A 24,076-nucleotide genomic window follows, 5' to 3' on the forward strand; every position below is an offset into this window, starting at 1 on the left:
GCAAATGAAGTGTGACCAAGGGCCCATGCTTATAGAATTCAATGTCCTTACCATGTTCCCCATCATCCTGGAGCAGCTGCCTTGACAGGATGGTGGAATTGCTTTATGAAGTTTCAGTTACACTGACAGCAAGGTGGCCATACCTTGCAAGGCTGTGTCCAGGCTCTCCAGAAGGCTGTATATGCCCTGAATCAGGGTCGAACAGATGGTGATTTTGCCAGATCTCGAGGATTCAAAGATCCAGGAATCAAGAAGTGGAAATGAGAGTGGCAACACTTACTATTTCCCTTAGTGACCCACTATCAAAAATTTTTACTCCCTTTCTCCATGACCTTATTCTCTGCTAGTCTAGAGGTCATACTTCCAAAAAGAGGAATACTTTCACAGGGAAACAATATTCCATTGAACTGGAAGTACAAATCCAAATTACTTTGAGAATTAGTGTTATTATTTCCAAAGTAATATTTATTAATAATATATATCACTTGTAAACCATATCTCAGACAGAATACTTCATCTACATTACAAAGCACTAAAGAAAACTTCTGACCTAACACTGTTATTGAGTTCTGTGCATCCTTCTAGTGAATTATACAACCTGAGCAGGGGTTTGGGAACCCCTCCATGAATGTTAATTTGTGTCAGCTTGGGTAGGCTATAGTACCCTGTATTTGATCAAACACTAATCTAGGTTTTGCTGTGAAGGTATTTGTAGATGTGGTAAATACTGGTAATCAACTGACTTTTGGTAAAGGAGATAACCCTCCATAATGAATGTGGGCCTCATGCAACAACACTGAAAAGATATATCAGTAAATATCTTCAAAATAACGTAAAGAGTTATGTTCCAGTACTCTCCAATATTTTCTTTAAGCATCCTCCAGCCTGAGCACTGTAACCCCAATGACCCCACATCATCTCTCTGCCCCTTTGAAATCCTTAGCAGTTGCAGTGATCCTGGCTCCTACCCTTCAGCTAACCGTGTCCTTCCATGGCCTGTCCTACTAGCTTCTCTCCCAGCCTGGGTTTTGCATCTGGAGGATGCCCTTCTTTGACACGCCACCTTGATTTTGTGCAGTCACATCCACAGGGGATCCTCTCTTCCTGTATCTATGAAGACAGAGCCCCAGAGTAGGTAAGAATGTGTGTGTTTCTTCACTGGAAGCGGTGCTCAAACCAGAGCGGGAGTGGAGCCCCCCCCCCCTGCTTCTGCGATCCTGGTGCACCTGCTTCATATTCACCGGTAGCCTGAGCACTGCATTGCTGAAGCCCTGAAAGTTGTCCCTGCAGTTCTCTTCCTATCTTTGGTCATAGTTAAGTTCCTTATTCTGCTTCCCTTCGCTGCAGTGACCTTCCTGCCCGCCGTGGCTCCTCCAAATCTGGGCGATGATTGGCTTTGTAGTCGTAGCTGACTTGGGCATGTGAAGGTGCGGCCCACTCACTGCTGAGCTTTCCTTATGAGCCATGGTCTTCTATCGCTGTGTCTTTGCCTTGTCCTGGGTGGATAATGGTCAAGGAAACCTCTACCAGGAGCCAGGAAATGTGTGAAACTAGAGATTTACATTCTATTTTTCATTTTTTTCTCTACAACATCTTCTAGAGTCTTCTTCTTTCTCTTTCTTTCTTTCTTTCTCTTTCCTTTTCTTCTTTCTTACCATTTTTGCATCAAAAAATCTAGCATTGTCATTTATCGTATATCGTTCAGAGAAACAGAAATCTTGGGGAGGCAAACTTCATCTGTGGTCTGTTATCTTAGAGGGGTCCCTTGAATATGTTTCACGGGACTTGAGTGCCAAGCACTATTACTTAAAATGTTGTGAATTCTGGTGATGCAGCCCTTGGACACAATCCCTTATTCAAAAAAATTGCATGTCTCCCAAAGTTAAGCTCATTTAGTATAGAGAATTATGATGCTTAGAAGACGTCAGTAAGAAGTTTTAGAACTCATTATTTTAGTGGGTTTGTTGAATAAAAGAACTTACTGTGTTCTTTTTTTGCAAAAATATAGGTTTTATAAGGTAGTCTCAACATAATCCTTCTCCATTCAAATTAGACATATTTAAATTTAATTTGTAAGAGGTTTGATTGTTAATTTTTAAATTTGAATTATCCATCATTTAACTAACCACTACTATTTAGCATTTATAAGTGGTTTTTAAATGAATATATTTTTTTAATTACAATTTTTTCATTCAGTGAAATTGAAATTTTATGTAAAATTCTAATATATTGACCATATTACCATTTTATAAATTCACTATGCATAGTTATGAAGACAGGAGGAGAGAGTCCTTACTCCTGGCCCCAGAGAACCAAACAGGAGATGAGGAGGAAGTTTCCCATAAAGGAAATATTTAGCTCCACAAAATTGCAGAATCGTAATGTTTAACCTGGTCTTCCTTTTATTATTTCCTTTACTTATTCCTGTTGGTTCAGAAGTGGAGGGGCCATCTGTTTATATATAAAAAAGCAGTTAGCAAAAATGTATGTATGTACATGATTAAAACCTTATGAAGTATTTGCTTTGATCATTTAATTCTCACTCTGTGAGTAAGTGATGTCTATATAAAATTAGATTCTAGAAGGCCTTTTTGGGTCAGATTAATTAGAAGAAAGAGGTTTTATACATGATTCCCTAAACATAGCCCTGCACATACAGAGCTTGTCTCTCTCTTTGCAGGACCCCACTAAGAACCAGATTTGGCAACCACTATGAACCGGCAAACTCTCATCACTATATTCACATTGCTCCCAGTTCCCTTGCATATTTAGAATTCAAGGGATTTTTGTTTCTTGGAATTCAATCCTGGTGATTGTACAGCAGCTCATAAGCTAGTTCCTATATGTGGTGGATTGATTTGTCACTTGCAGAGATCGTACATGTCTCTAGGGAGACAGTCCATGCACGTATCTGTCCTGCTGTGGTCTCCTATTTCAGGATTCTTTTCACAATTCGGGCTTTAAGGATTTTTGCCACCAAATGCTTATGTTCACACCTTTTTGATAGCAGTTTTAGATCCTCCGGCAACTGGTCAAATGCTTGTTCTGGGTTTTATCTTCAAAAGTGGATTCTTTTTTCATTTATAAGGAACCCAGTGTTACATGTACACTAGGAACAGAATTTCTTTACCATTAATAGCCTTACAAAATGACAAGACACACACACACTCACAAACACAAACACACACATGAAATTTGCAGTAGCTCTGAATTACCAGAATGTGTTTGACTTTTATTATCATTGTGATATTTTTAGTGATCTCTATAGAAATTGAACAGATGGATTCATGTTATAACGGAATACCAATTATCATTAAATGGGTAATGATCTACAACATGGGAGAAAGAGAAAAAATATTTTTATAGTTTTCCAGAAGGTTTCTTCCACATATAGGTAACAATTCTGTGTACTGCTCTACACTTCTTTTGGGAAAAAAAAGGACAAAACACCAATTAGAAATACTTGTATAGCTTTACTCAAACTGGTGTGTTTGTCCCTAGACACATGTGCCTCAAGCACCAAACTCCACACCCTGTGTGACATTTTCCCTCCAGCTTACTTCTCAGAGTCATGTGAACTAACAAGCACTGGAAAGTGTGGTAGACCCTGAAAATTCTTGTACAAGGTGTAGCAGCAGCACAGAAGAAGAAATAATCTCTCTTAGAGGTTCCAGACTGGGAACAAATCAAAGAGTGAAGTTTTGCAAAAAAATTGGAGTCAGCACGTTTGAAGAAATCAGTGTGTGAACATTTAACCAAATCAAGCTCAGCCATAGCAAATAGCCAGGTGTTGTTCTTGGAGCATAAAATATAGTGTTACCAGCAGATCTGGGGAGAAAGGACGAGATGATTCCAGAGAAGCAATTCCCTCCCCCACATTATCCTGGGCTTAGAGACGCCCTTTCCTCCCCCACCTCAACACACATGCCATCTCTTGGCAGGTCTCTCTGCCTAATTCTTGCTATGGGACCCCTTGAGGTCCTAGAGCTCTCAGCCACTGCTACTGGCCAGGAAAAGTATTTGTGTGATGCTGAAAAGATTAGCATTCAGGAAGAAGGGAAGACAATTCATGGAGCCTAGGAAAAAATATTAGATTTACTCAAGTGATATATTTAAGGTCATGCCTCTTACATCTGTAATTTTTGGTCACTACTGCAAGAATTACATACTTTCCAGGGACTACTCATTTTAGCTTCAAATTAATCTGAATGCATAACCCTCTTTCTCATTTCTCATCTCTAGACATATCTCCATATTTCCATTGTGTCCTCTGGAAGATCCATTCCACTCTAACTTCCCTCACCTTTCACCTCTAATAAACAATGGACATATCTCTTCACCTTACCTGAAATGCTATTTTGACTAAGATACTTTACTTGAAAGGAGTCTGCCTTATCTCACAGTCCATTTACCACTTGGTTAGGAAGTGGTACTGGCATCGACCAAGTAGTCCTTGACCCAGTTGGGAATTATTCAGACAAGCTCCTGCAGAAAGATCACCTTCCTGCACTGGCCATTATTTTCCCTTGTTCCTACAGTGTTTGCTTATTTGTTTGTTTGTTTGTTTCTTGATGATTGTTTTCCATCTACAGTTTTCTTCTCCACTTCTATTCTTTAATAACCTTTTTGACCTAAATATTTAACATATCCAGCTTGCACAATTCCTTAAGTTGCACTTTAGAAACTCATTTCCGTAGCCACACTCTGGATCTTGTTATTCCATTCTGTTCCACATCTTTGATCTTAAATTCCTAAACATTTCAGTCCTCTAATTCTACCTTCAACCTTCAAACTGTAATCATATTTCAACACATTCCAGGAATTCATCAAGACACCCATTCCATTGCATCTGTGATTTTTTTTCACTTTCTTCCTCCACAAATTGGTCTTGCATAATCTGATATCCTTACCACTTTTGTTGCTTTTACAACATATGTCTTAAAACCTAAAAATTTCCAGGAGCTGAATGTTTGTGGAGAAACTGGAATAGCAATTCAGTCTTGGCTAGTGCAAATTCTTGACCCCCAATCTGAGTTGGGCATACTTGTCTATTTATAATTTCTCTGCACTAATATCCATTCTTCTCAGCTGATAATCCCCAACATATTTGACTCAAATTCCCTACAAAGTGTCACCTTTTTCACAATGACCCAGACTGGGAAAAGGAGACCATTTGTTAGGAATTATTTTACCTGTACCTATTCCTAGTCATCAATTTAAAAAATGGTTGGTCCAATCATTATTGTTCTTTCTTGTATCAGAAGGATAATAGCTTATTCTACTGTTCTAACATGAGAGCTGGATCACAAGAGGTGCTGAGCTAGACTTATGGAGAGTCATCAGAACATTCTCAGCAGCAGAGCAGCTTAAAGGAATTATGCCATGGTTTGATTTATACTTCAAAGACATTAGTGAGCCAGCAGTAGTGTTGAAGGGAACTTGGTAACAATAAGGAGGAGTCCCTTATTCTGAGAAATTCATCATAATTAAGAGAATAGCTAAATACTACCAGAGAGGGAGTGCTAGCAGTGAGAAGCAGGACTCTCTCTCTCTCTCTCTCTCTCTCTCTCTCTCTTTCTCTCTCTATATATATATATATATATATATATTTTAACATCTTTATTGGAGTGTAATTGCTCCACCATGGTGTGCTAGTCTCTACCTCACAACAAAGTGAATCAACTATACATATACATATATCCCAATATCTCCTCCCTCTTTCATCTCCCTCCCTCCCACCCTCCCTATCCCATCCTTCTAGGTGGGAACAAAGCACCGAGCTGATCTCCCTGTGCTATTCGGCTTCTTCCCACTAGCTATCTGTTTTACATTTGGTAGTGTATATATTTCCATGCCACTCCCTTATTTTGTCCCGGCTTACCCTTCCCCCTCCGCATATCTTCAAGTCCATTCTCTAGTAGGTCTGCATCTTTATTCCCCTCCTGCCCCTAGGTAATTCTGACTTTTTTTTTTTGATTCCATATATATGTGTTAGCATACGGTATTTGTTTTTCTCTTTCTGACTTACTTCACTCTGTATGACAGACTCTAGATCCATCCACCGCACTACAAAAAACTCAATTTTGTTTCTTTTTATGGCTGAGTAATATTCCATTGTATATATGTGCCACATCTTCTTTATCCATTCATCTGTTTATGGACATTTAGGTTGCTTCCATCTCCTGGCTATTGGAAATAGAGCTGCAATGAACATTGTAGTACATGACTCTTTTTGAATTATGGTTTCCTCAGGGTATATGCCCAGTAGTGGGATTGCTTCAGACTATACTACAAAGCTACAGTAATCAAGACAGTATGGTACTGGCACAAAAACAGAAACATAGATCAATGGAACAGGATATAAAGCCCAGAGATAAACCCATGCACATATGGTCACCTTATTTTTGATAAAGGAAGCAAGAATATACAATGGAGAAAAGATGGCCTCTTCAATAAGTGGTTCTGGGAAAACTGGACAGCTACATGTAAAAGAATGAAATTAGAACACTCCCTAACACCATATACAAAAATAAACCCTAAATGGATTAAAGACCTAAAGGTAAGGCCAGACACTATCAAACTCTTAGAGGAAAACATAGGCAGAACACTCTATAACATAAATCACAGAAAGATCCTTTTTGACACACCTCCTAGAGAAATGGAAGCAGAAACAAAAATAAAATGGGACCTAATGAAACTTAAAAGCTTTTGCACAGCAAAGGAAACCATAAACAAGATGAAAAGACAACCCTCAGAAAGGGAGAAAATATTTGCAAATGAAGCAACTGACAAAGGATTAATCTCCAAAATTTACAAGCAGCTCATGAAGCTCAGTATCAAATAAACAAACAACCCAATCCAAAAATGGGCAGAAGACCTAAATAAACATTTCTCTAAAGAAGATATACAGAATACCAACAAACACATGAAAGAATGCTCAACATCATTAATCATCAGAGAAATGCAAATCAAAACTACAATGAGATATCATCTTACACTGGTCAGAATGGCCATCATCAAAAAATCTAGAAACAATAAATGCTGGAGAGGGTGTGGAGAAAAGGGAACCCTCTTGCACTGTTGGTGGGAATCTAAATTGATACAGCCACTATGGAGAACAGTATGAAGTTTCCTTAAAAAACTAAAAATAGAACTACCATATGACCCGGTGGGACTATATTGAAATAATTTTAAGAGTTAGTGTTAGAATCATTAAAATGTGGTGAGTTATAGTTAGATTAAATGAGGGAATACTGTACAATCATATTTTGATTTATCTGTTGAGGTTCTAGGATGTCAGTCATGGGAACAGGAATCACAGGCTCAGTAGCCTTTCCAAGGAAAGATTCTGAGTTCTCCTGGATGCCGTAAATTGAAGTGTTCCTTGTAGGCACACAGTAATCAATCATAGGTGCTTAACAGATAATTCTGGTTTCTGTATAGAGGACTGAGATTTATCATAGTGACATGTGGCTTCATCTCATGGATGAAAGCAAGTTCACCCAAGATGTACATGGAGTATGATTAAACAGAGCAGCGTAAAAGAGATCCCCATAGATAACTACCATTTAATAGTTGAAATAAGGAAAAAGACCCCATGAATGAGACAGAAACACAATATGATTAAAACCAAGAAAAAGCAGTTTACAAAACTGTGAGATGAATGAGCTCAAGAAACAGGTTTACCTGTACAGAGTTTAATTCTGGAGGAAAGAAAAGACTTTCGTTCAGGGCCATGCTTAATTTTAGGTACCTGTAAGATATGTCAAATGGAAATATGAAAATTCAGTTCTAGAATATCAGGTTTAAATGAACTTTTAAAAAACTTTTTATTTTGAAATAATTTGAGGTTTATGCAAGTGTTGCAAAAATAATTGGGTTCCTGTAATACTTCAGCCAGCTTTCCTGAATGTTAACATCTTACACAATCAAGTTATTATATTTATTAAAACTAAGAACTTAACACTGGTGCAATACTATTGAAATACTATAACTTTTATTCACATTTCAGTTTTCCCAATAACATTCTTTCCAGTAATGCCCCATTTATGTTCCAAGATGCAATCAGGATAAAGCATCGTATTTACTTGCCATTTTTCCTTAGTCTTCTCTGGTCTGTTAGAGTTTCTTATCCTTCCTTTTTATTACTGTGATATTTTTGAAGAATACTGATCAGATATTTTGTAGTGTGTCCCTCAATTTTGATTTGTCTAACATTTTACCATCATTAGACTGAGGCTATCAATGTTGGGGAAGAACACCACAGAAGTTAAGTGTTCGTCTCAATACATCTTATCGGGGGTAAACAACAGCAACATGTATTTTCACTGGTGATGCTAGCCTTGGCCACTTGATTAAAGTGGCCTTTTCTAGCTTCTCTCATTGTAAAGTTACTCTTTTTTATTTTGCATGCTCTAGGTTTTGGTATCAATTTACTAAGGAAAAGAATGTTATTCAATAGTCTCGCTTTGACATTATGGAATATGAGAGCAGGAACAAGGAATCTTTCTAAATGTGAAGATCCAGGCAGATCTCTGGATTAATAAAAAAGAATACAGAAAAATCTGGAATTAAGTGTTCAACTCTGATGATGGAGATTAACATCTTGAATAACAAGGAAATCTTGAGTAACACAGTTTCTTTCAGACACATGAAGGCTTGCTCTAGTTGAGGAAGGAGAACGTCAGTCTCCTCATGAGACACTATAAAATGCAACTCAGTGGAATCAATTAAATGAATGCTGTCCAAGCCTTTGGAAAACTGTAACCAAGTTTCTCCAGGGAGAACCACAGAGAAATAAAGAATGAGGCCATAATACCAAATAGATGTGCCAACTCTGGTAGCACCCAACTCGTTTTCTTTCTCCAGCTGTCTTATTCCCACATTTCACCTCTCAGTTAACATAGAGAGCTTGTTCAATGCTGTTCCCTTAGGTGAAGAATGACAAAGAGAAAAAAAAAAGGTAATAATTTTTCTGAGTCTCAGGTAGTTTTCATTATTCTTTGATGAAGAGAATGTTCTTGAAAGCCATGACTTTCAAATGAGAGATCCTGAGAGAAAAAGTGTTGAATTCTATCAATTACAAAGGCTTGATTTTGCATATTAAGAGGTTAATAATGAAGAAGTCAAGCATACTGGGTACAGCAAGATCAATTTGCTAACCAAATGTCAGTAAGTTTAACTATAAAGTTGAAAGAAGGAAATCAGAGATGATGTGACTAAGGTTTAGATACTGGTAGTTTCCTGCAAAGGAAGTTGATACCAGTTCCTATTATGAGAAGAACTGCAGACAGAGAAAAAATGACCAGGATTTGCACAAAATTGTAATTGTAAACACAAAATGTGAGTTTACATTGTGTCTGGGCAGTAAAGAGGCAGTGGCTGAAAGAAGATGAAAAAGCATGTGGTTCTGAGGACAACTTCCTGGGGTCCTGTAAATCCCAGTATGCTATGACAAGAGCAGGGGACTGTCTCTAAGTTCCAGAGAATGATGATAAAGTGGCATCAAGCAGGCTTGCATGGATGGGAAGAGGAGGAGAGAGTGGAGCAGGGACCCAGGACCTGTTTCCTTGACAAATGGAGGTGACCATGAAGCCATAGACACCAGGCCAAAGCAGCCAGCACCTGTGTTTATTCCAATACCTGACCATAACCCAACAGAGGATGCAAAAAGAGGATGACTGAAGACAAGACAAGTGTCTCCACCCCTGATGTTAAGCAGTCCTCTCCTGAAATAAGAAGCAGCCAGGAAAAAAAAGAGAGAAAGAGAGAGGAAGAGAGAGTCCTGAATTGACTAATGAGTAATTTAAAATAATTTTAATGGAAAGAGGATCAAAGACAGTACCAGGTACTCATTAAAAGTGGCAAAGCAGATTTTCTTCACACAACTGCCGCAGGGAAGAGATTCTGGTGTAAGCTGACCTCAACTTCAGCCAGCAAAGGTGACTGAGGTTTTTAAAGAAAGAACAGAGAAGGAACAAAAAGAGATTAGAAAGACTCTGGGTAAACGGATCGTTAGAGGAGGATGATGAGAAAGTTACTGAAATGGTTTAACTACATGGGTTGGGACAAAGTATATGGAGTATGGTTCAGCAGATTTGCATTTTTTTGAGCAAAGACTTAGCCCAGGGGATGGCAAAAGTTGACCAATTCCTATTTCAGTGTTTGGACAAGTCTTTTGTGCTTTGTGGGCATTCAAAATTTCCAAGGAGTAGTAGTCCCATAATTTTCCAGATTCAGTTTTCAGTTATCAAGCAAGAATGGGATTTCTGGGGTTTGTACAATTATAAAGAAACAAATGATATGTTTTTATTTTAATACCTGAGATTATTTTCATACCTGAGTAGTCATATAATATTTAACACCACTACAAACTAGTGACATTAAAATCTCTCTACCACATCAGTGAGGGCTGAGGAGAGAGCTTGGATGCACCTGGGGAAGAGCAAGTTCCATTCCAATTCCTTTGCCACCACGAGACCTCTGTAAAACAAAGAGCAGGGAAAGCTGTAGACACCAAGCCACACACTATGGAAAGTTAGAAGCACAAACTCTATTAGTAAGAAAGATTCAATTTGGGAGCCACTTTGAACTTCTCCAGATACATGAAGTAAATGCAGTCCTTACTCTGTAAAATTCCATCTGGTTCTCTAATAATAGACACACTGGGAATTGCTGATTATGCTTCATTCACAAAGTAGATGGGAGTCACCCTGGAAGATGCTAACTCTGAATTCAAGAAGAATAACTGGACCTGAGCTTGAGTTCTGGAAGGTTTAGGAATATCCTGTCTTTTCTGTCCCCCTCCCATGTTTGCACAACCAAAGCTGATTTAGCTGGCTCTAGGCAGCCATCTCTTTACCAACAATCCCCTAAACCTTGGTGCTGTTGTCTGATCTTATACCACTCTCTCCTAGCAGAGACATCTCACAATTTGGTATGTTTGCAAATATCTGTCTTGTGCTCACAACTGCTACTTCTGTCATCTTTGGTTCTCAGATTATTAATTCTTTACATATTAGGACAAATAGAAATGGGGAGATGAAGAAAAACATATATGGTTATGAGTTATATGATATAAACATTAATTAATACATTCAACATTTTGTCATTTTGGTAAATAAAACAATCTAGTAAAAATTATTTTCTTGTAAATTTTGTTCAGAGAAAGTACAGAGATAAAGTTTCTAAATTTGAATGATATTCCCAGTTTCTGAATAAGCAAGGACACGATTAATAAGATATTAGGACAGTTACAGAAAGTATCCTAATTATTTGGGAATTTTCACTTGACTAACAATAATAATCACTATTTACTTGTAAAATACACAAGGGTGGATAATTATTAATCTTTGGAATTATTTTCAGGAGAGTTTAAAACTTACGTCTATCAGAAAGGATTTGAAATTTAAAATGTGACAGTATTTCTCAAAAAAATCAAATAAAAAGCAAAACATTTTGAAAGAAATAAATTAAAAGATATATTTAAAACAATAGGAAAAAAATATTAATATTAATAATGAGCAGTTATTAAGGATTTTGTCTAGGGATTGCTGCTATATAAATATTTGATATATAACTAATGAAATTAATTAACTAATTCTAAATTTCTTTGTATCACTTGGTTAAATGACATTTCTAATTGAGGACTAAGTCACTGCTCCTGTATCCCCAGTTGCACACTTCATAAAAGCCGGGATGAGAAATCTAGAGAGTGATTTATTAAGACGTCAGACATTATAAGAAAAGAAAATTATAGGTCAATATACCTGATGAGCAGAGATACGAAAATCTTGAAGAAAATACTGGCAAACCAAGTTCCACAGCACATTAAGAGGATTGTACACCATGATCAAGTGGGATTTTTCCCTGGGATGCAAGTACAGTACAATACATGGAGATCAATAAATGTGATACACTGCATTAGCAGGATGAGGGTAAAAATCATATAACCATTACAGTAGATAAAGACAAAGCATTTAATAAAATTCAACATTCTTTATGATAAAAACTCTTAACAAATTAAGAATAGGAGTGTACCACTACATAATAAAGACCATATATTGCAAGCACAGAGCTAACATCATACTCAGTGGTAAAAAGCAAAACATTTTTTCTCTAAGATCAGGAATAAGACAAGGGTGTCCACTCTGATAACTTCTATTCAACAAAGTACTAGAAATCCTAGCCAGAGAAATTAGGCAAGGATAATAAATAGAAGGTAACCAAATAGAAAAAGAAGTAAAACTGTCTGCATTTGCAGATGACATGGTCTTATATAGAGAAAATCTTAAAAATTGCACAAGAAAACTAATACAACCAATAAATGAATTCAGTATAATTTCAGGATATAAAATCAACATAAAAAATTAGTTTTGTTTCTATACATTAACAATAAGCTACCTCAAAAAGAAATTATGAAAACAATTCCATTTACAATATCAACAAAAGAATAAAGTATGTAGGAATAAATTTAACCAAGATGGCAAAAGACCTGTACATTGAAAACTATAAGATATTAATTTTAAAAAAATGAAGACATAAATAACTGGAAAGATATCCCATGTTCATGGATTAGAAGAATTAATATTGTTAAAATGTCCATATCACCCAACATGACCTGCAGATTTAATTCAATCTCTGTCAACATTCTAATGGCATTTTTCACAGAAATAGAGAAAAAAAATTCTAAAATGTATTTTAAATCACAAACCTCAGGTAGCCAAAGCAATCTTGAGCAAGAACAAAGTGGAAGGCACCATACTTCCTGATTTTAAAGTGCGTTACAAAACTATAGTAATTAAAACAGTATGGTCCTGCATAAAACAGATGTATAAACCAATGGAACAGAATAGAAAACACAGAAACAAGTGCATGCATATACAACCAACTAATCTTATAATAATATGAATAATAATATTATTATAATATATGGTATCAGTTATATGTGGAATCTCATTAAAAAAAGAAAAGTTGAACTCATAGAACCAGAGAGTAGGATAATTGTTTTCAGGGACTGCAGGGATGAGGGAAATGGGGAGATGTCATTCAAAGGATACATATTTTCAGTTATAAGATGAATAAGTTTGTAAGATGTAATGTACAGCATGGTGACTATAGTTAATAATACTGTATTGTATGTTTGAGAGAGAGTAAATTTTATGTGTTCTCATTAGAAAAAAAAGGTAACTGTGAAGTGGTGAAGGTATTAACTTGATTTTGGTAATCATTTTACAGTGTATACATTTCACATTTACACTTAAAGTATACACAGTTTTACTTTTCAATTATACCTCAATAAAGCTGGAAAAAAATAAAATAAAAATTTGAAATATGTATGAATGATGGAGTTAAAATTAATACAGCACATTTTAGTGCAAGGATGAGAACCATCTGATCTGCAGGTATTATTCAACCTCCTTGATGTGGTTTACTCCATCTACTTTTCAGTGAAATTACCAATTCAGCTAAGAGTCAATTGTGACTTGAGGGACTGTATAAATGGCAAGGGTAACACACAATTTAAACTATTTGCTCTTGATCAGTACATACTAACTGATAATGTTGTCTTTTGGATACATGTAGTATTTTTTTTTAATTTCTGAAAAAAAGTCTATCAATATGAATTATTTTCATTATTTCTCCATAATTAGACATAAGAAAACATAGGAACCTACTACTGAGCACTGGGCAATGTTTCTCAAGTCCCTAGTACAAACCATCCAGTCAAACTGTCTTTACATTCTGGACTATCTGCAAATTTCTAGATGAAAGTAAGATCAGTATTTTGTCAAAAACAATAATTCAAATATTGATGCTATTTAGAATTATTGTTTAATAAAACTTTGCTTAAAATAAAATATTACATTTATATTTGTAGAGACATAGATGGACCTAGAGACTGTCATACAGAGTGAAGTAAGTCAGAAAGAGAAAAACAAATACCATATATTAACACATATATGTGGAATCTAGAAAAATGATATAGATGATCCTATTTGCAAAACAGAAATAGAGACACAGACATAAAGAACAAATGTAAGGATACCAAGGGGGAAAGGGGGAGGTTGAGAGGAATTGGGAGATTGGGATTGACAATATACACTATTAATACTATGTATAAAATAGATAACTAATGAGAACCTACTGTATAGCACAAGGAACTCTATTCAGTACTCTGTGGTGACCTGAATGGGAGCGAAATCCAAAAGGGAGAGGATATATGTATATGTATGGCTGATTTGCTTTGCTGTATAGTAGAAACTGACACAACATTGTAAAACAACTATACTTTAATAAAAATTAATTTAAAAAACAAACAACAAAAAAATAAAATATTACATTTATAAATTTTAGAAAGAAATTTCCATACTTCCCTATGACTACTCTGTGGATTCATTAGTCTTTGCTTTATATTATGATTTTAGCTTCATTTTCCTATTCCAGTTTTATTTCACCTATTAATATTTATTTCTTCTACCTGCATTTATGTTTGCAAATCATCATGAATCTGTTTTTGATACAAGATGCATTATAAAAATAAATGAATAATAAGGTATAGTTACATAGATACTGACATTACTGAATTCATTTAAATCAATATATTCTGATAAGATTGTGCTAATTTATTTTCTTCTGAGGAACTCGCAAGTCAAATTTCTTATCAAGGAGAAGTTAATTTAGTTTCCTGTGGCTACGTTTAATGATCCAATGACTTTGGCTTTAACGTTATGGGTACATACACTCAAGGTTTTCAAAAAGCAGTTTTATTTTTTATCATTCTGCTTACATATTGAGTAGTAAGAACTAAGTAAAAATTTTGTACTCTAAATGAACAGATTGAAGATAATTTGGAATGTTCAATGCAAATAGAATTTCAAGAAAAGTAACAAAATAAAAATATAATCTCAAAATTATTCATATAACTAAAACTTTTTGGTTTTGTTTGTGGTTTTGTTAAACATACTCCTTTATTTTAATTGAAGTATAATTGACACAGTATTTTGTTAGTTTTAGGTGTACAGCACAGTGATTCAGTGTTTTTGCAGATTATATTCCATTTTAGGTTATTACAAGATAAGGGGTATAATTCCCTGTGCTATGTAGTATATCCTTGTTGCTTATATATTTTATGTACAGTAGTTTGTAGGTGTTATCCCATACTTCTAATTTGTCTCTGCCCCTCTCTCTTCCCTTTGGTAACCATAAGTTTGTTTTCCATGTCTGCAAATCTGTTTCTGTTTTGTATATAGATTAATTTGTGTTATTGTTCTAGAATCCTCATATAAGTGATATCACAAAGTATTTGTCTTTTACTTATTCTCTAGGTCTGTCCATGTTGCTGCAAATGGCAGTTTTTCGTTCTTTTTTATGGATGAGTAATATTTCATTGTATATATGTACACCACATCTTCTTAAGTCAATCATCTGTTGATGGGTACTTGGGTTGCTTCCATGTCTTGGCTATTGTAAAGAGTGTTGCTATGAACACTGGTGTGTATGAATGTTTTCAAATTTCTTTTTTTTCTGGGTATATACCCAGGAGTAGGATTGCTGGATTATATGGTAGCTCTAATTTTAGTTTTTTAAGGACCCTCCATACTGTTTTCCATAGTGGCCGCACCAATTTACATTCCTACCAACAGTGTAAGAGGGTTACCTTTTCTCCACACCCTCTCCAGAGTTTGTTATTTGTAGACCTTTTGATAATAGCCATTCTGACCAGTATGAGGTTATAGTTCATTGTGGTTTCATTTGCATTTCTCTAATAATTAGTGATGTTGAGCATCTTTTCATGTGCCTGTTGGCCATCTGCATTTCCTCTTTGGAGAAATGTCTATTTAGGTCTTCTACCCACTTTTGATTCAGTTGTTGTTTCTTCAATATTGAGTTGTATGAGGCATTTGTATCTTTTGGAAATTAAGCCCTCGTTAGTCGCATCTTTTGCAAATATTTTCTCCCATTCTGAGGGTTGTCTTTTTGTTTTATTGATGGATAAAAATAGTTTAGTAAAATTAAAATGCACAAAAAAGAGAGACAGAAAATGAAAAGATTAAGATTTATTATAAGAAGCCTTAAAAGCAAGATGTAAGAGATGAATGCATTTACCTAAACACTCATAATTATGATTAGGACATTTAAAAAGGAAATACAAATACTATAAATCAGAACATATGTATTAGCATTATATACAGTCACTGCTCTTATAGCAAGTTGATAATGACTAAGAGAAGTGATTAAACAAAGTGAGCAGATGTAAGAAAATGGGTTATTTCATCTTCTACCTGTGGAATTTATAAATAAGTATATTCTTTTAGGAAGGCATAACAATGCATTAAAATAAATGTGTTTTTTTGAAAACCAATTTATGTCCTAGGAATTTATCCAAATAAAATAAAAGCAGTTGTGCTGCTTTTATGGAAAAATAATTTTCCAATATTTGCTTTGAACTGCAATTGCACACTGGAATCTCCTGGGAAACTTTAAAAATTGTTGACACACCCAGAGTTTCTGATTGATTTGGGCTGTTCTCTTCCTTAGGGGCTTGTAACAGTTCTCATGTGATTCTAATTTTCAGTCAAGGTAGAGGACAGTTAATCTAAAATTGTGTTCAATAAAGTCTGGCTTATACTAATGGGCTATTTTGAAGTAAACTAAACCATAGGAGAATGGCTAAATGAGGTGAAGTATTAGTATGATGACAACTTTGAATCATTAAAACATAAAATAGCTGAGAATTAGTATAAATTGTTTTAAATCCATATTCTAATCTACAAATTATGCCATATTTACATTATCCAATACTTTAACCCAATAATATGGTTTGTCACTCCATTTACTAACCTCCTTTTATATACGCAATAAAGCGATATTCATTCCTTCTTAAATAGTCCATTTATCTTATTTATTATTATTATTTATTACTTTGTTATTCAACATGGACCCTTTCACTCCCAACAGCTCTCAGCTGATTATTGCTAATATAAAGAAAAGGTATTACATTTGACAAATAATTTGTACATTATTACTTTCAATAATTCAGTTTATACTTTTCAGTGAATATGTGCTTTATTTCTTTTTGTGTTCCTTATTTCTTGATCAGAAATTTTAAAATGACTTTTGTTTGAATGGTTAAGTGTGGTTTGTTGTCATGATTTTGAGACAAATGTATTTTAAGGAAATATCTATATATTTCATATTTTGAATTTGAATTTTTGAATCACATTTTGAATGTACCATTATTAAAAAAATATACAAATTACTTCAGACCTCTTTTTAGATGGTGATTTCTATATTGATCATTTTATACAGTACCAATTATGCTAAATATTTAAAATTTTCAACCTTGCATTTCTATGACTAAAAAGTAGTTTTTTTGGTGGATAGTTATTTTAATTAATTTAATTTTTCCATTTAACTTACTGGTAAGTGTTTTTTTTGTGTTTTTTTGTTTGTTTGTTTTGTTTTTTTGTGGTACACAGGCCTCTCACTGTTGTGGCCTCTCCATGGCCTAGCCGCTCCATGGCATGTGGGATCTTCCCGGACCAGGACACGAACCCGCGTCCGCCTGCATTGGCAGGTGGACTCTCAACCACTGCGCCACCAGGGAAGCCCCCACTGCGCCACCAGGGAAGCCCTACTGGTAGGTTTTTAAAAATTTTAACACATGTTTATCAGTGCAATTTTCTATAGAGTTAATTTATCATGCTTACTATGTCAGTATTTTTTTTAAATTAAGCATTATAGTTTTATTATTGATATATTTGTAATAATTAAATTGAGAAAATTTGAAGATGTTCACTTTTTAATCGTTTTTGCAAAGATTCTATAATGACCCCTTAGCATAAGTACCCTTATTTCAGGAGCAAGTGGTTCCCATATGACTTATAGTAGTACCTCATGGTGTTTCTGGAGCTGGGAAGTGTCACTAAATGCAATATGAATCTGGTCCCTTCTGAATGTTTGGTCATATATTCAGTCTTCTTATACCTACTGATTTTCTGACTCAGCAGGTCAGACCTCTTCAACTGTCTGGTCCACGTCTGACAGAAAGATGGATGCCTCCAATATCTTCTCTGCTCTGCATGCCTCTATCATGTCCAGCCTATCCTGGAAAGTTTTTTTAAATGTCCTCTTCAAAACCTGAAGAAAAGATGGTGACTTTGTCCATCTACAAACCATACACTGTAGTAAAAACTGTTGCCTAAGGAGCCATAATTGTTTTTACACAATTAAAATATTCAAAATATGAATTAGTTGTATGACAAAACTGAAAAGATATCTTTTTTAATGATGAAATCAAAGTAGGAATCTGCATGGCTGTGATCAAACCATAAACATTTTCCTCTACAATAAGAGTGCAGTTGATTCATATTTGAGAAAAAGGAGAAATTATTTTTTATCTGAATTTTAGAGAATGCAGAGTTTTTTTTTAAGTTTGATATTTCATCTTTATTAGATTCATAAGCAACATTAATGATGGACCAGGTTGCTTTACTACTCCAGCTAGAAATCCCTCAGGCATCTCAAGTGTAATATCTAAAGCCAGGTTGTTTCAAATGATTGGGGTTTTATTCTGTTTGTTAATTTGTTTCAGTATCTTCATTGCATGGCTCAGGTTTAGGTTGAAAGACTGAGGTGTCCGTGGGTAAAATCTCTCTCATTAGCCCTACCTCATCCTTTTTCTTTTCCAGCTGTATTGTCAATTTTTATTTTTTATATTTATCATCCTGCATGTCTTTTAATGTGAACTTCAGACAGTATTTATCTAGCAAGATGTTTTAAACTGGAATTAATTTGAGGCCTGATTCAGATTCTGACTTCTTCCTGAGATTGTTGTATGTCTACACTGTTGGGTCCATGAAACAGTCAAAAAGCCTCAAGGATGAAAGATTGATTTCTACAACCAGTGGAGTGCACCTGGTACTTACCTGACAGACACTTGGTACCTGAATCTATTTAGCTGATATCAAATGTTTTGCATAGTTTAAAATAGTTCAAGAGGGATTTTTATTTACTGTGTATACTGAAATAAACCATTGACCCTCTCATATTCTTTAGATTCTGAATATCAAAGTGAAAGTTGAAGACTATTAAGAAACTTGAGGTAGTACACACTTCATTCAATATCAAATTTATTCTTTCAATAAAGTAAATTGCTACTGGATATTATAGTAAATGATCCCTTACAATGTAGGCAAAGTGAAATGGAAACAGCAACATTTAGAGAGTGACTTTAGGGTTTCAGGGGTCTTTTCATCATAATAAAAAAAATCAATTTTATTGGGTGGAAAGATGAGGTCAAGCATATTTATTTAAGCTAAGTTTGGAGTACAAAAAGATCATCTCAAATGTTTTAATCCATTTCAATATAATTTCTTATCCTTGTCATGTCCTCTTGGGCCTTGTGTTATTTGACACAAAGAGTCGCTTACTGGTCTTAGGAGACTTGATTTTGCTTTATGAGTTGGTAAGTTCGGATGTTTCTCCAACTTCCTATTTTCTTCCATTCTATTAAATATTCTTTCCAAAACTTATTTATGTTTTATGCTAAGATGATTAAATTATTCACAGCAAATAATGTTAAAAAATAAGTGGAGTGAATGCTTCTTTAACAGCAAAACATAATTTAAATAAGCAAAGGTAGAGGAGAACATAATGGCAATTTACAATTCTTTGAAAGCTGAATACCACAGCTTTAATAAATAACAAATCGTAGTAATGACAATTACAATGCAGAGTGATTATAAAAATGAAGAGTGGAATATAAATTTTAGTTAGTAGTATGTTAGTTTCCTATTACTGCTGTAACAAATTACCACAGACTTAACAATAATAACTTATTTATTCTCTTACACTTCTGAAAGTCAGAAGTCTGAAATGAGCCTGGTGGGATAAAATCATGGTGGTGGCAGAGTTGTGTTCCTCCTGAAGACTCCAGGGGAGCCTCTTGCCTTTTCCAGCTTCTGCCCCCATTGCCTCATTCTTATAAGAACCCTTGTAATTACATTGAACTCCCTCCTATAATCCAGGGAAATGTTCCCATTTCAAGATCTTTTGATTAACCACATTTGCAAAGACACTTTTGCCATGCAAGGTAGCATATTCACAGATTCCATGGATCCACAGGAGACTTTTGGGGGTCAGCCTATCGCACATAGACATTATATACTTTTGCATTGATTATAAAATGATATTCTAAGAAAAAAGAACTCATTTATATGGTCATATCATAGGTAATAATTGCATAAAAGTCAGGGGTAAAAACCAACATGTCTACATACCTTCATTTCAAAATCTCTACCATCACTGTTATTTCACATACTTGTTTTACTCTTGGTATGGTTTTAGACTTTTAATTTATAATATACTTGGTGTGTATGTCCTAAGGAAAATAATTGTTTTAACTTGGTCTGATAACAAATGAAAATAGGATGAAAATGAGCATAAGTTAAACATTTATAAAATACTTAATATCAGTAATCCCATTATTCTTGTTTTTATCTTTAATTTATAATTAATCAGACTTGCATGTGTTAGTTCCTTTTTTACCTTAAAAGTGGATAGAATATAAATTATATTGAGTAAACAGTGATGTAACCAAAAGTGCAAGGAGAGATTTTGTCTTTTTTGATAATTACAAATTTGTTGATTTGCTAATATTTTAACTTATATTTCTTTAATTTTGTTATTTTAAAAACAATTATAGTATTTCAAATGATTGATATTATTACAGATTTACCTCCTATTCATTCAAACTTTAGGATCTAGTAAAGAACCATGTACATCTCAAATAGCCAAATAACTGTTGGGACAGTGAGCATGAGCTGTCCAAGGCAGAGTTTTTGACTTCACTCCTACCCCTTCATTATTCCATCCTGACACCTAAAACAATGCGTGGAACTTAGTGCTCAAAGACATGAATTGAATAAAAAATACTAAATATGATGATAATTCTGCTAGAACATTTTTTCCTCAGTTGTTGTTTATTATTCATTTGGCATAATTTTTTTTAAGTCTGCATTGATGAATGCATAACTATCTCCTTGAGAGAAGGTACTTTTACTAGACAAAACAATGACATATCTAAAGGGTTTCAATATAAATGTCATGTGTTGGGTTAAAATAACGCATCTATTATTGATCATATTGCTGATCAAAGACTTGGTATATCAGTACATTCACAGCAACACCACATTTTTCTAAAAATTGCTGTTGAGGTTTCAAGATATAGCTAAAATGTTACTGTAGTTTACTCAATGCCATTTTAATCCTTCAATGGCAAAAAACAAATAAAAATTGGGAACTGATATTAGTGTTTGCAGTGCACTCTGTTTTTTGATAAAGATGCTATCAAATTTAAGCAGGACCCCTCCACCTATGATCAATTATCTGCTATTCAGCAAAACATTTTACTACTGTCAAGACACTTGACATATAAAATAAAATGTGTCAATGTCTGTCGTTACCATGCATAGACTCTTCTAACAACCAACGACAAATGATAATTTCAGAAGGTTTAGATGAATATATTTGTTTACTCTCATAAGCTATGATACAGCTATTCTGAAACATTTATTTCATGGAAACTTTGTCATTTATGTGTCTTGTCTCTCAAAATTTGGTACATTCTAACACACTGTCAAAGTCTATCCTTGAAGAGAGAAATGTAGAATATATAAATGCACTTGGTATTAACTAAATAAGCAGAAAATTATTGTGGCATACTTTTCTAGGCTTAGTAGGAACATCGCACATCATATTAGTAGCTGAATAATGTAAAGAGAAGCATCTTTTAGTGAATTTGGTAATTATTGCTATATGAATTTAGGATCCACACTATTCAACTGTGCAGCAGAAAACTGCGTATGACAATTTCCCTTAAAATAATTTATTGCAGAAGATCAGACAGTAGTTTCTTGATTCCTATTTTTAAGTAACTATTATATCTCCTAGAAAATGTAAGTAAATAAGGATGAAATAAATTTATGACAAGTATATTGAGAAGTAGAGAAGTATGGGCTTCATCTGTTCATGGACATTTTTAGTAAATTTATTACTTTCTGATGTTTTTCTACAGGACAAACTGAATTTATCTGCAGTTGCAGTTCACCAATTATCCAATACACTTAGAAATTAGCTAAAAATTCTAAGAGGAATTTTGATAGCAAAATAATTCTATAGAACACTTTGGCATTAATTCATGAGTATTTATTATATATATTCAGTATGTGGAAAATATACTTGAAATAAACAATTACTAAGAATAAATTTGTGGTATTTTCACCTGAAAAGTGGCTTTCTATTTCATTCTATTTATAAAGCAATAATAACATGTTGGGAGATGGACAATTCTGTCCTCAAACATTTAATTTTTCAACAAAATAAACATGTTTTTTAGCTCTGTTAATAAAGTTGAATCTGTTAAATATTACAATACCTTGTACACATAAATTTTGAGAAACAGTATAGCAAACAAGGATCTAGGGTTAGTAATGAGAGATCCAGAAATTTGCAGTGCCCTTGGACAAATCATTTTAATAACAGTCCACAGGCACACAGTGTGGTGCTGGTGGTGGTAGTTTTATGGGTATAAACTGAGTGTTTCTATGGTAAATACTTTCAAAACGCTTTATACATAATGTCTCATTATTTAATCTTTTAAAAAAAGTGTGTATTAGACTCCCATTTAAGAAATGAGGAAACAAATACTCTGAGAGGCAAAGCAACTTGGACAAGACTCTAAACCAGATTTTTAGAGCACATCCAGAGCCTTTATTATAATTTTGAAGGTATTTACCATTCTTCAGTTGCAAAGGCTTTACATTCAAATTAACTATGCTTACATACAATAGATTAATTTATTGGATTAAATAAGTAACACCTGGAGATGTATGTTAGAGATAAAAATCAGACTGCCAGGACTCCTTTTCTCATGACTGTCCCTTTTCACTGCTTTTCTCAGCATGTGTAGTTCATACTCTCCAGCCCTCTGTATCCAGGACACCAGAAGTGGGATATGTGAGGACCGGCACCTCACATGACCCAGCTAGACCACATGACCATCTCAAGGTTAACCACTGATGCCTGTCAGAATGGTTGTCTCCCTCTGTGTGTCAGTGCCATTTTTCCGCCATGGGACCAGAGAATGTGCTGTCATAGTTTTGACTGAATAAAGAGGGGTTTTCTAAGAAAAAGGATGTTCTGTCTGGACATGAGAAGAAATAAGCACTAAATGCAGTCAATTCTTGGCTATTTGATATCTGCACACATACACACAGGTTTATCAACACCTTTCTATATACAATATCTAAATTCATTCCTTGTTATTATACAAAAATGTTACATACAATCAAGGACACACCTACTCAAAAACAATAACCAGTCACCTGACTAGACTTTAAGTTTGAAACTTCGGGATCTTTTCTATTTCTCTCCATTTAAACCTCATGTGGCTTCTCATACATGATTGAAATCTATGAACCAACAGAAAGATACAGTTATTCCTAACATTCCCAATTTAAAATGGTAAATGAGACATAGGATGTCTTCAAAGAAAATTCCCATTTAGAATAGTGGAAATTATAAGGAACTTGTGTGAATCCAGTCCAGATCTTATACCAAATCACTCATTCATCCATTCAGTCATACATGTAAACAAATAACTATTGAGCCTCCTATGTGCCAAGTACTATTCTAGGCACTGGGTAAAGAGTAGGGAGGAAAATAGCTAAGGTTTCTGTTGTCATGGAAACTCTAGTAGGGGAAGAAAGCAATTAAAGACTGACTAACTGAATACAGAAGACCATAAAACATTATGAGGACAATAAAGCAAGGGAGTGATGGAGAAAGTGACGGGGGTGGGATGCTACTTTGTATATCATTGGTGATCAAGAAAGCTCTCTGAGAAAGGGACTTGACTGATGAGGAAAAGCCATCTCCATAGAGATCCTTGAGAAGAGCATCCCAGAAAGAGGAAGTAAACCCCTCAAATCCTCAAGTTTTGTGGATTCAAGAAACAGAGAAAAGGCCAGTGAGTATCAGTGCATCATAAGCTGAAGCAGGCTAGCAGTGATGG

Source organism: Aethalodelphis obliquidens, unplaced genomic scaffold (genome assembly GCF_003676395.1).
Source record: "Aethalodelphis obliquidens isolate GAN/ISIS:26980383/991018 unplaced genomic scaffold, ASM367639v1 scaffold27, whole genome shotgun sequence".
NCBI lineage: Eukaryota > Metazoa > Chordata > Mammalia > Artiodactyla > Delphinidae > Aethalodelphis > Aethalodelphis obliquidens.